The sequence below is a fragment of the Aptenodytes patagonicus genome, chromosome 2 (genome assembly GCF_965638725.1).
Source record: "Aptenodytes patagonicus chromosome 2, bAptPat1.pri.cur, whole genome shotgun sequence".
Taxonomy (NCBI): Eukaryota; Metazoa; Chordata; class Aves; order Sphenisciformes; family Spheniscidae; genus Aptenodytes; species Aptenodytes patagonicus.
The window spans coordinates 84,350,670-84,364,680 of NC_134950.1; the positions used below are offsets into that span (position 1 = coordinate 84,350,670).

General features: G+C 40.7%; 1 protein-coding gene across 3 annotated transcripts in view; it reads left to right on the top strand.

The window, feature by feature from the left end:
• Positions 1–14,011, top strand: part of FBXL7 (F-box and leucine rich repeat protein 7) — a 195,001-nt gene that overhangs the window by 66,562 nt on the left and 114,428 nt on the right. The window contains exon 3 of one of the 3 annotated variants that reach the window (XM_076330365.1): positions 8,719–8,770. The exons of the other annotated variants lie outside the window; for them this stretch is intronic. The gene's annotated coding sequence lies outside the window, so the exon portion shown is untranslated. The remainder of the gene's footprint in view (positions 1–8,718; positions 8,771–14,011) is intronic. 3 annotated transcript variants of the gene reach the window in all.

The following is a 14,011-nucleotide window of genomic DNA, read 5'->3' on the forward strand; positions in this document are numbered from 1 at the left end:
TAGTATAAGAACTAAAGATGAAAAGGGACTACTGATGATCTTTTGCAGACTCTACCCCTTATCTGCTATCATGATGGACTTGTTCACAAATGAACAAGTCCACCTTGGGCCGGAAGGAGAATCCAGGAAACTACAGGCCTGTCAGCCTGACCTCGGTGCCGGGGAAGATTATGGAGCGGTTCATCTTGAGGGCGCTCACAAGGCATGTGCGGGACAGCCAGGGGATCAGGCCCAGCCAGCACAGGTTCATGAAAGGCAGGTCCTGCTTGACCAACCTGATCTCCTTCTATGACCAGGTGACCCGCCTAGTGGATGAGGGAAAGGCTGTGGATGTGGTCTACCTGGACTTCAGCAAGGCCTTTGACACCGTCTCCCACAGCATTCTCCTCGAGAAGCTGGCGGCTCACGGCTTAGACAGGTGGACTCTGCGCTGGGTCAAAAACTGGCTGGACGGCCGGGCCCAGAGAGTTGTGGTGAATGGAGTTAAATCCAGTTGGCAGCTGGTCACAAGCGGTGTTCCCCAGGGCTCGGTTTTGGGGCCGGTCTTGTTCAATATCTTTATCGATGATCTGGATGAGGGGATTGAGTGCACCCTCAGTAAGTTTGCAGATGACACCAAGTTGGGTGGGAGTGTTGATCTGCTCGAGGGTAGGAAGGCTCTGCAGAGGGACCTGGACAGGCTGGATCGATGGGCCCGGACCAATTGTATGAGATTCAACAAGGACAAGTGCCGGGTCCTGCACTTCGGCCACAACCACCCCATGCAACGCTACAGGCTTGGGGAAGAGTGGCTGGAAAGCTGCCTGTCGGAAAAGGACCTGGGAGTGCTGGTCGACAGCCGGCTGAACGTGAGCCGGCAGCATGCCCAGGCGGCCAAGAAGGCCAATGGCATCCTGGCCTGTATCAGAAATAGTGTGGCCAGCAGGAGTAGGGAAGTGATCGTGCCCCTGTACTCGGCACTGGTGAGGCTGCACCTCGAATACTGTGTTCAGTTTTGGGCCCCTCACTACAAGAAGGACGTTGAGTTGCTGGAGCGTGTCCAGAGAAGGGCAACAAGGCTGGTGAGGGGTCTGGAGAACAAGTCTTATGAGGAGCGGCTGAGGGAACTGGGACTGTTTAGCCTGGAGAAGAGGAGGCTGAGGGGAGACCTCATCGTGCTCTACAACTACCTGAAAGGAGGTTGTAGCGAGGTGGGTGTCGGTCTCTTCTCCCAAGTAACTAGTGATAGGACGAGAGAAAACAGCCTCAAGTTGCGCCAGGGGAGGTTTAGATTGGATGTGAGGAAAAATTTCTTTACTGAAAGAGTGGTGAAACATTGGAAGAGGCTGCCCAGGGAAGTGGTTGAGTCCCCATCCCTGGAGGTATTTAAAAGACGTGTAGATGAGGCGCTTAGGGACATGGTTGAGTAGGCATGGTGGTGTTGGGTTGCTGGTTGGACTCCATGATCTTAGAGGTCTTTTCCAACCTTAATGATTCTGTGATTCTATGAACTTTTTCCTTATGATAGTGCTAGTTTTAAGCTTTAAGTTGGAAATGGGTTGTCATTTATGAATTAAGAGTGTATTCACACTGTGGACAGACTCCGCCTGCCTACGTGAAAGATAACATTCTTCCAGCTTTACTACAAAATTCTGGATTTTCCCTTTAAAGAATACTAGCCTAAAGAAAAACAGGGATTTGAATTGCCTCACAGGCTGGAAAAGCATCACTGGTAATGTAACTGCCGAGGTAGTTTTCTTGGAAATGGCTGAGAGGTTTTGTAAAGGGTCTCCAGGAAGCCTTCAGTACTTTTGATCTACCCATTCTGTTGCTGGATCAACTTTTATAGGCATTAAAACTATAGTAAAATCTAGCAGAAGGGCACATGGGAAAAAAAATTATTTGGCCTCTCTCTTCATAGAAACACGTGAGTTAAAACAGAACTTAGATGTTCTCCTGTGCATGGAAAGGAGTGAAGTATATGAAAATGTGTTTAGGGAGTTCATTGAAAGTATGATGCATGGTAAATGAATAAATTATTTTGCTAGAGCAAATACATGTAAATAAAAGGGATCACTATTTGCTATAGACGTTAAGGTCAGGAGGCACCCTGTTATAGTCTCCACTTCAGGTAATAAAATATGCTTAGTTGCTGCATCAAAGCTTGTAGGCTCTGATTAAAATAGATTATGTCTCGGGACATTAACCTCACTGTAAAGTTTGATAAAGTTAGAATTTACTTCCAAATTCTTTGGAAGTAAAACTCTTCTTTCTTCATCAATTTCTTTCTCTATTACATTAAAGTCCTTCCTTAAACCTTAGGATGAGAGGATAATTGATGTAGGAAGGGACAACAGGAGGTTGCCTGTAGTTTTCTCTACAATTCTCTTGGCTTTTTTTGATGATGATTGCTATTTTTTAGTAGCTTTTTTCAAAACATCTCAGTTTTCTTACTGAACTGATAAGACTGTAGTCTCTGAGTAGTTTCCAGGTGTGGAATCTCCCTCCCACTCCCTTCTCCAGTTTGGACATAACATGTATATGTGTGGGTTCACACTGATGCTATATGCAAGTGACAGTGAACATGATTACCAGAAAGAGCTGAAAATTTTCTTTCCTGAAAGTGAAATTGGTCAGCACTGCAGAGTAAGAATAGTAAATATGTAAGATCCCTGAAGGTAAACAGAACAAGCTTACTTTGAGGAGAAAAATGGATAATAAAAAACTTAAGGAGATGTCCTTCCATTTTTCAGTCTAGAGAAATGTTTAACAATTTTGGTAAGATTACTGCTTGAAAAAGTATAGCTCTGTTGTCTCATTTTGAAACTGCTAGGCCTGATAGAAACCAAGAAGAGGTTTGATACGGAAAAGTAAAATAATAGATGAAACTAAACTTTATTTTCTTACGGAAAGCACTAAGTGTTTTTGAAATGTTTCAGGTAGACAATTATATGGTGCTGTTCAAAAAACCCATTTTTAAATATGGGGTGATCTTATGACAAGATAAAATATAATTCATTTTAGCAAATAATTTTGGACCTTTTAAGAGGAACAGATAAGTTTCTTACAGTTTGAAGCAGCACTCTTTAATGTGTGTGTTGAAGCTGTTCAGCCATTAAGATAATCTGCACAACACTTATACAAAAGGATGACAGAAGTTAAATTACATCACTTCTTGGTGTGTGTCTGTGGCATGTGCTGTTGATCTTTAACTTTTTTTAGCCTTTTTCATTGCAGCAGATTAACTACTTGTGTGAAAGTTCATTGGGAAAATATTTTGTAATTATACTATGAGGTTTACTGGAATTTTATTGTTTATTTCTCTAGATGTGGAATGCCGAGTCCTTGGTTTGAATTAGGGTAGAGTTTGTCAGAAGCACATATCCTTGGGGTGCCTGATCCAAATTATGTTGAGTTACAAACCTTGGAACATTCAGTTTGGCTGTGCTTAATGAGACTTGTTAGAGCTTAGCCTTTAAAAGCTTAGGTGTCGCCATGAACATGACCTATGACCATTTGCAGAGGTACTAACGCTGATCAAGAAACTGTTTCCTAATTCCCCAGTGTCATCCCTCTACTGCTTGACAGGTGCTGTGGTTTGGACTGAGAAAGTGGAGAAAGATAATAAGGAAGGTTGAACAACTTGTGAAGAAGAAAAAAAACCCCCAAATCCCACCCTTCCCACATTCACACTCCAAACCTCCAAACCCTAGAAACTAGGGGCAGACATGGGATGAGGAAGTGTTTGTGTTTTACAGTGTGAAAAGGAAGCTGGACAAGTATTTGAAGGGGGAAGGAAGATAAGAATAAAAATCTTAATGGTAAGAGTCCTTGCCTGGTCAGAAGAGTGGGACAGGGTAAGAAACCTCCAAAGAAGATAGTGGGGAAGCTACTTAATGTCTTCTGTTCGTAAATGCCTGTGAAACCCATTGGTCACCTCTCATTCCAGTCTACAGCCCTCCACCATGGTATAGGACAACTGCTATTTTTTAACTCTCTGCTTGCTTGAATAGCAGAGGTTTGTGTAGGTGGATCAGAAGGTGATCAACAGTTGTTGAAACAAACGGGTTTCAATGCAAGAACATAATGTAAAATTTTATTTTAGGTTGGATTTTTCTTAAATAAACTTAGAAGTGGTATATGACCTAGGTTCAAACAGTAGTCACGGCTTTGAACTCAAGCATTCTATAATTAGGAAATTCTGTAAAACGTTAACTTACCTTTGTCATGCTTATGAATTCTAGCAATCTGCATTTCGGAGCTTTTCTGCCTCAATTGCTATTAAGACCAGAGGGTGCTCATTCAAGGAGCTACTGTTTATTTTTTGTGGTCACTTTAACTGTGGTGCCAGTATTTCAGATATAGTCCTCATAGCATATTTTGGGTAGAGCGGTGTTTTCCTACCTTTCTGGTGTATCAAGAAAGCTTTGGGCGAGTTACATGTAAGCACTCTTCAGTTGCCTAAGAGTTGTTGGGGGTGCAGTGATGACCTGTCTAACAACTAAGTCATTTTGGCACTGTCAAGTATCCTACATTTTAACCTGAAGTTTTACCTTACATGCAAGAATATGTGAAAGCACATTCTACATCTACACGTCTTTTAAATACTTCCAGGGATGGGGACTCCACCACTTCCCTGGGCAGCCTCTTCCAATGTTTAACCACTCTTTCAGTAAAGAAATTTTTCCTTTCCAATCTAAAAACATCCAATCTAAACCTCCCCTGGCACAACTTGAGGCCATTTCCTCTTGTCCTATTGCTAGTTACTTGGGAGAAGAGACCGACACCCACCTCGCTACAACCTCCTTTCAGGTAGTTGTAGAGAGCGATGAGGTCTCCCCTCAGCCTCCTTTTCTCCAGGCTAAACAGTCCCAGTTCCCTCAGCTGCTCCTCATAAGACTTGTTCTCCAGACCCCTCACCAGCCTCGTTGCCCTTCTCTGGACACGCTCCAGCAACTCAACGTCCTTCTTGTAGTGAGGGGCCCAAAACTGAACACAGTATTCGAGGTGCGGCCTCACCAGGGACGAGTACAGGGGCACGATCACTTCCCTACTCCTGCTGGCCACACTATTTCTGATACAGGCCAGGATGCCATTGGCCTTCTTGGCCGCCTGGGCACACTGCTGGCTCATGTTCAGCCGGCTGTCGACCAGCACTCCCAGGTCCTTTTCCGACAGGCAGCTTTCCAGCCACTCTTCCCCAAGCCTGTAGCGTTGCCACATTTAAATGCCACATTTAAAAACTTTTTGGCTATTTGAACCTCTATGTCTACCATAAATAATATGAGTTCCTATGACCATCAGATGCTAGTGTGTGTGAATGCATTCTTATGCTGTTGTGAACGAACAGGCAACAAAGTGTATCTGTAAGCTTCACAGCCATCTTCCTTCCAGTTAGCTATGATTTCTGTAAACCAAGGATCCTATTTGCTGTGACCTCTCTAGGTAAGAGAAAGGGAATGGGTTTGTAGTTTGCCTTACTACTGAACTCAGGCCAAATAATGACTAATGAACATAGCAGATGTTTCTACTTTTGAAGGCTTTTTTTGGAAAGAACTTTATTAACCAATTTATCCTTCCTCCCAGGAGATAACAGGACAGCAGCGTAGCTGAGATCTGACAATTCATTACATAAGAGAAGAAAATATTAATGTTGACCCTTGCTATGTTGACAGTAGGATTTGAATCTAACCTTCTGCTCTTTTTGCTCAGAAAAACACATCCAAGTAGAGCTTTCTTCAAATCTTTCAGCTACTGTGTTACGTTGTGATGTCAGCCACATTTTTAGCAATTTGGAATGTAATGAACTGGATTTTGTGTGCAAATCCAGGGTAGCTCCATTGACTTAATAGTGTTACTCCAGATATTTATTCATCTCACCGTGAGATCGTAATCTGACTTCTGTTTTTGATGAACAAACAACCCATGTTTGATTTGGTTTGCCATTGGGATACGAGGGCTGTGGAGATGAAAGGTTATGGCAAGTTCCTTCTCCCCCTTTGTTGATGGACTCTCAAAGGCATTCATCTGTAGTTAATTATGTTAAGCACAAGAGAGGATGGCTGTGCTGAAGTTCCTTACCAGAAAGTGCAAGGAACTTTTTGCAGGCAACCTCATTTCTAAAGTTCTTTTTGTGCTTCGGTGGATGTTCTCCTACCTTCTCTTCCTGGCAGGAAGGTAAAGGTAGCTGCTGTGAGGACCTCTGTGTCAGATAGCCAGTGAGCAGGAGATGGTTGTAGTTGCTTTAGTCATTTTTAGTAGTAGTGTAAGTTATGCAAGAAGATCATGAAAAAGAGAATACCAACATGGCAATATCCTTGTAGTCTTTGTTCTTTGCAGCTCTTCCCCAAGGACTCCCTTTCTGGGTGAAAGGAAGGTCCGCTCCTTGGTACCTTGTCCTGCTGGGCCCAGGGGAGTGAGTGCCAGCTTCAGCAGACAGAGCAGGGTTTTGCATGGCTCCTCTCCCTTCCTTTCTTTCATCATGTGCAACCATTCCTCTAATGGCCAGTACACGGCTCTTACTCCAAACACTTTCCTCATCCTGCACCCAAGAGTTCAGGATGCAAAGATATTTTGAGCACCTCATGCAGGTGGTCCGCGTGTCAAGAACTTATGACCTTGAAAATTGGCTTCCTTTGATCACCCTCTGTTCCATTGTTCAGGAAATATGCTTAACTACAAGGGGGTGAAGTCAAGAATGATGTAATCGTCATGGAGCCATTAATCAGTATAGTCACTGTGCTTTTCCAGGTGGAAAATAGTAACAACAGTTAGTTATGCTCACATCTGCATAGAATATGTACAATAAATTATGCACAAAATCAAACATCTTCTAAGTGAGCAGCATTATTTAGGGCATGCTTCCAGAAATCAGAAAAACCAAACCCACTTGATAAGCAGGTAGTTGCATAATTTCTACTGATTGCTTGCAGATTGCTTGCAGATTTCTGCTGAGGCAAAAGACTGGAGCAATGTGGCTCACAAACCAGTTTGTTGTCTTGAGCCACCCAGTTAATGTGAGAATAGCCTCCTTAGAAAGCCTTTTTCTGTGCATGTGTACATCATGATCTCTCTAGCTTGTTCATTTCACCTGTAAGATTCAGGAGATGTTCAGCTTAAAGGTCAGTAACTTTTCAGTGCTGATTTCTCAGTTTCAGCAAATCCCATGCTGAGATGAATGTAGGAATTAAATGAGAGAGCGAGCTATGCTTAAATTTCTTTTGAACATCAAATTTTAAACAATAGGCTGACACTTGTAAAGGGTTATTTTAGACCAAAAAGAGGCTGTTCTTGATGTTCAGATAAATCAGATTTAGTCCATACAATCTATCCATAGCTCTGTGAAGCAGTGTAGATTTCAAGTCAGTTGGACAAAGCACTGGACCATTTAAACTTCATTTCTAAGCAGCAAGGGTTGCTTTGCTTTTGTAACTGGACATGTGTTCTGCTGTAGTAACATCACTGTAATCATTTGTGTGTGTGCTGACTGCTCCCATACACAATGTGGGCTTGAGTCCTTTCTAGGTGAAAATTCAGGAGTTTCCAATGCACATCATTGTTCTTCCATGCAACATAGAAGCTTCTTACAGAGCCGCGTTGATATGTGCCCTGCGCAGGCTTGTGGAAGGGTTGAGACAGTCCTTTTAGTCTTCTGTTTCTGTGGCAGGATGCTCCGGCTCTGAGCTGGAGAGGGGAAGAACAAAACCAGACCTGGCAAAAACTGAATCTGGTGTTTCAGTCTGTGGTCATTGTAAATAGAGGCTGTTTCAGTTTAATACCTTATGTGCCAGGAGGGTGCATGCAATTGGACAGCATATCTAAAATTTGGATTTCCCTCACCCCCACCCCCCACCCCCCCACTCATTTTTAAGCTTGTTTTGTTCCAGAACGTGGTGGCTGCTTATAGGTGGTCTGATAGTAAGATTTAACTGTGTTGCTTCTTTCTTCTTGCTCATACATTAGACTGAATGCTTATATTAGAGTGTTAAACTGTGATTCTGAGCACCTCCAGTCTGATCTGGGCCTGATTTTATGAGATAATGTATGTATGGGCCACATAGCGATAACTTAGCATAAAGAGCTTTTGAGCTGCTGCTGTTCTTGTGTGGCTTTGGTTTGTTTCATGTGACTTAAGGTGGGAAGGAGGCTCTTGACCTAAATACTGTATTAATATTTCACTTGTCTTCTTGTTAGATGTTTTCATGAGGTTGTAAGGGTACTGGAAGACAAGAAGAAGCCTAAAGACGAGTTCTGAAGTTGTTTAGATGAACTTGGAATATCTTTCTTGGAGCAAGACAGAGAAGGAAAGAATAGTGGAAAAAAGGCAGCAACTGAAGGGGGGAAAAAGCTGGATGGGTTTTACAACCATAAATGGTAAAAGTAACCTTGCTCTGCTGCCAGCAAACAGAACGATGGAATAAGGTTTTGATTTACAGGAACAGCGCAGCAAGGGCCTTGTAGAGTGCTTCATGCCTGCTATAAAAATGTGATTAGCTATAAAATGGGAGAGATTTAACAAGAGAATTTAAGCAAGGGCAACAGCACTGTTTCACGCAGAATGTGGATGCCTGCTTTTAGAGTTCAGGGAACACAAGATAGTTTGGAAAACATGAAGTTCTCCAAGAGAGAACGTGGATTATTTTGACTTATTACCTGAACATGTTAAACTTTGGTTCTTTGCCCATTCGTAATGATGTCTCTAAAATTAAGCAACATTTAACCTTGTAATTATTTCTCCAGATAACTGTCTCCCAGGAACTAGGCTTACAGTAAGCTACCTAAGGACATACAGGTAGGTGTGAGATGCTTTCCCTTAATTCCAGTATTCTATCTTGTTGTTACATAGCCTGTATGGTCTCTCCCTACCTTTATATTACAGCTTTATTCAAGAAGGTAAATTTGCCAGCTTTAAGCTCATGTGGTCAGTTGACCAGTAAAACTTCACAGTTGTGGACAGCAAAAGCCTCTCCCCACTTTAGTGTTCCCCAGCCTCCAGCCCTGGAGTGATGGAAGTTCGAAGCTTAAATTTTTAACAGAAAGCTCATGAGCAAATGACTTATCACCAAATGTGCCAAGTAATGTTTGGGGAGTGGAGGAGGGGGAACAGTAGCATTTTTGGATGCCCAGCGTCATTCCTTTTGAGGACTCCACTGGAGGGGAGAGGAAGAGAGGAAATGGGAATTTCTTTCTGAAAAGTGAAGCATCAAGTTGACTCTGAAGAATTAGCTGTCCCTGTCAAAATCTGAAACCAAATGTTTCCTTTAAAGGGTTTGCTCTTAGTCAAAGTCAGAACAAGGGGAGACTCAGTTGTATACCACTGTATGACAAGCTGAAACTAAATGCTGAGATTATCTATCACTCTTAATTAAGCCAAGCTAAGCCGCCTTCATTTGTTTTAATTGCATCTCTGGAATATTACTATTTCAGATAGTTCAGAAACAACCAATTTAAGAATAAATACACCCCTGAAAATGTGCAAGAAGCAGGATTAAATTATTAATGCCAATTATTTTCTTTACATTAAATTGGGAAGCAACTCAAAGATTGTGGGACACCAATGAAATAGAATGTATAGGTGCCTATAAACTTGTGGGTATCTTAAGATATTATTTTTGTTTTTTTTTCAAATCAAATGGAAGCTTTCTTAACCTCTAATGAAGAATAAAGGAGACTTTTATCTTAGTTGTTTATATGGCTTGTCTGAAGACCGTTGATGTAAATGTCATGTCTTTATAGGAAGGTAAAAGATGTGATTTGAAGTTTCATTTTTTTTGTGTTTAGAGGTATCGAAATTACGCAGCTGAACTATTGGATTTAATCTGCCATGCATAAATTCAAAATAGCCACATGCTTTTTAAGTGTGTATAACTGAAAGCTAATAAATACACTAATTTATACTTAAATGTACAGTTTGTGTAACTATTGATATGGTTCTGCCAGTATTTCAATTCTAAACTCTTCATTTCAAGGTTTTGAAACTCTACACAATGGTAAAACTGTGTTCCAAACTATCTGGAGGACATTGTCCTCAAGAGATCAGGGATAAAAGCCCAGTACTAGAAGTATATATATTTTTAAGTATTGTTGCATGCACAAAAAATAAATGCAGAGCTCCTGAATGTGATATTACACCTTCTACCAATTTGACTTGAAGGATATTTGCTTAATAAAAACAAAATGGTTTAAAACTTACTTTTCAATATATTTTCACGATAGGATCAATAAGCAACACTTTCAAACTACTAAATAATAAATCTCCTTAACTGAAAAGAGTAACTGAGATGATCCATACAGGCAAAGTTTTGATTTTCTGTAGTACTGTGATTAACGTACAATCACTTTGGGAAAATGGATTGCTAAAATCTCTCAAAGAAAAAAAAAGATTTTTCTCCACTGCAGATACTGTGTTATTCATTAGTATCACGATATACTGAGAAACTATTGCACTGTAACAATTTTATGGCTCTCTAAGTATGCTTACATCAGGGTTATGATACAGATGCAGAATGCAGAGTTGAATTTGGAATACCTTTTCTTTGGCAAAAATGTAAGTGTAGCTTTTCTCTCTGTGTTATGTACTCTTTAAATACTGAAGGTTTAAAAAGTTAAGCCCAAAGGTGCAAAATTGGTCACTGAGTAATTATTTCTTAAATATGAAAAAGGCATTTTGCATAGGCTCTGAATAAAATTCTGGTTTTAACCAGGAAAAAAGTTGTGATTGAATACATTGCATTCACCCTCAAAGGAGGAAAGTATTTAATGAGTTCAAATTTCAAGGTCAGTGATGTTTCTTGGTAGTTCAGAAGCAGAAAGAAGTTAAAAATTTGGATAGTTCTGCTAACTCTGAAGACTTTTTGATGACTGAGGTGAATGATTGGCTTTTCCAAATGATCAGCTGGTTACCCATTGAGGAAAGTGATTCTTGGAAACTGAAAAAGAAAGCAAAATTGCATCAGTACATCCAAAATTGAAGGTACATCCCAAGTAGAGCCAAGATCCCATGGCTGTATATGATGAGACAGTAATCCTCTCAGCATCTGTATATGCGCTGTTGCTGTATGTTAACTGAAATCTCAGTGTATGCCCCATACCCTGTATGGGGCCTTCTACTTGCAAATCTTAAATGAGGATGCATCCACTTCAAACAACATTTTGGTTTAGTTACATATCTGGGGAGAAGAATGCACAGCTGTGTCTTTGTTTTTGTATTTTTTCCCCCACTGATCATTAAGTTGTGGTGGGGAAAATTATACTTTTCATTTTGCCTTTAAATGGAGAAGTACCTTGAAAAGGATAGTCATACTGCCACTGTGCATGATGCTAAGTGACTTCTTGTTATTTTGTGGGTGTCTTGTATGCAACCATGAGTTTGATTTGCCGTGTTCTTGTTCTGGTCTCTCGTTTTCTAGCTGGAATGTGAAAACTTCTTCCGCAAGGTTAAGAAGCGTATCTAGTCACTTAGCAGTGATTTCTTCCTCTCTTCTATCAAGTTACAGACTTTAGGTGGCATCAGGTCAGACTTCAGGGTAAGGAGGTAGCTGCTAAAAAAACCTTGGTCTTGCCCAAGTTCAGAGGCTTACAGAGGTGCAAAACAGAAAATGCAATTCCTGAACTGTGATTAAAATCTCCTTGCCTTAATTCTCTCTCTCTCTCTCTTTTTTTTTTTTTTTTTTTTTTTTTTTCCAAGAAATGAAAAGCTGCTAAGCAATTCAAAGCTTGACACCTGTACTTCAGATTTACTATTGCTACGTGTTAGCTTTGTGTGTTTTGGTCTCCAGGGCTGGCTGAGAAACATATGGTCATACTGTGGTAAAAGCTGTTTTTTTCTCTAGTATTCATGGTGTGGGGTCTAAAGATGACTTGTTTCTGTAGAGTAAAAAGATTTTGTATCTTCTCAGTTGCATGTGTGTCTCTGTAAGTAAATGGTTTTCCCCTGATCTTCACTTAGATGAAATGGAAATGCAGTCATTGATATCAGAGCTGAATCTTGCAGTGTGGACAATTAGTTAAGATTGTAAGCCATGTCAGTACTTTCTTAACACTGGTGCAGTTTTCCTTCCATAAATGTATGGTTCAATGTCAGTCATGGTCAATGCAGAAGAAATGTTGCAATGATAATTACCTGGTCATCGTTAAGATGGATGGTGACTTGCAGAAAAGAAGGTGCTCCTGCATATTCCAATTAGCTGACTGTTGTCTTATCAAGTCTAAAGCGTGACTTACCCTATTCCCCAATGTTAGTGGTAAGTTGAACTTGTCTTACTCTTTGCATCTTTGCAGGTGTTTTGTCAAAGGTTTTGGGGCTGCTTCTTCAGCTGTAGATTGATGTCTTAAATATATTGTTGTGACTAATCCTTGCCAACATAAGTATCAGTACACAGAATCACTGGTTCAGAAAGTTCAGAATTATTCTACTGCAGTGATGCTTTAGGTAATACTGACTTCCCCTTAGACTGTGTTCATTCCTTATGTAGACAAAAACAGACGTTCCTTGCATACACAAAAATGTCTGTTTGGCATAGCCATCCTACTTAGGATTTAATTAATGATTTTGTTTCACTGATACAAGCATTAATAGCTATATTTTTATGCTTATGTTAAGTAACCTGCCAAATAGAAATGTGAATTAATGTAAAAGACAAAAGTAATATTTGTAAGCTTTTATTATAAAGGCTTAGATGTAACAGTTTTATTTGGACACTGGAAAATACCATTGCCACACCAAGGTAACGCGGCATAAATATCCGGCGTTAGGACTTAGTCTTGTGTTTCTCTTTTTTTAATGAATTTGCCTCATTTATTCATGTATTTAGCACTGTGGATTGAGGTTTTTGCCCTGAACATAGCATACTGCTTCACAGTGCAACATATTAAAACATTTAAAATTCTTTGTGAGCAATACCACATGCTTGACATTTCATATAAATTAGTGAAGTGCACTAAGAGCATGGGTAGTGCTAACTCACCACTTCTCATTTTTCTCAGGGGTTAAAAGAGAGCCTCTCCTCCTGTGCTAAAAAGGGGGAGAGAGCTTGATGCTTCCTTTGCTCCCTTTCCTTATCTGACAGAGATGACTTCTCACCAGTGGAACTTTGCATAATTGCAACAGGTTATTTGAACAGACAAACCTACTGACTGAAGCAGGACTTTATTATTCATCAGTGTAATAAAACCTAACCAGAGATGTTTAGCTGTGTTGCTCCAATTTAATCATTTTTCCAATGTTAGCTGTGTACTATCTTGTATCCTAACTTTGGCGTTCCCGTGTATTCATATTTTAATGCCATTAGGATCTGAAGAAACCATCTGAAGATAGCTTTGTGTTTGAGAGAGAGCAGGGGGTGTGTGTGTGTGTAGACATATACATACGTGTGGTCTTTTTAAAGAACTGGGGCCCCTACACATTTTCCAGTCTGAAGGAGGTCCTGTTGGTAGTAGTGGGTCAGTGCCTTATTTACAGCTAAAGAACTTGCCCTTCTTGAGAACATGTTCTTTACTTTCCTACAGGGGCTTATGAGGAAGTAGAAAAGGCACTGGTACCAACTTATTTGCAGGTACAGGACTCTTGGCTCAGTATAAAGTACGGAATTGCTGTCATAGGTTTAATCAAACCTGGCCAGTGATATGAGGGTCAATTGTTGTGTAGGAATGTCCCGTTTTATGGTTACGTCTCAGGGTGGGGCATAGTCCATCAGCACTCTTGTCTACTGAAAGGTGTTTCTTTGCTGGTGTGTGTGTGTGTGTGTAAGTGTACCACTATAATTGTGCCACAAAATGTATGGCTAGGTACCCACCAGTAAACCTGTTTGCCTGTTTAGTATGCAGGGAAAGAAAAGGAGTGATGATCACCTTTGGGACTCAGGATTACGAAGCTGAAGAGAACAGAGCTGCTTCTGCTGAGCTCCAAAACCCTATAGAGAATTTGTTATAGGACGGCGTGGAGGAGACTCACTTGTAATTCTCCCAAAGTCCAGCTTTTATCCTAACCCAGTTAGGATGTGTCCTCTGGCTAGTAACCTGCTTGTAAATATGT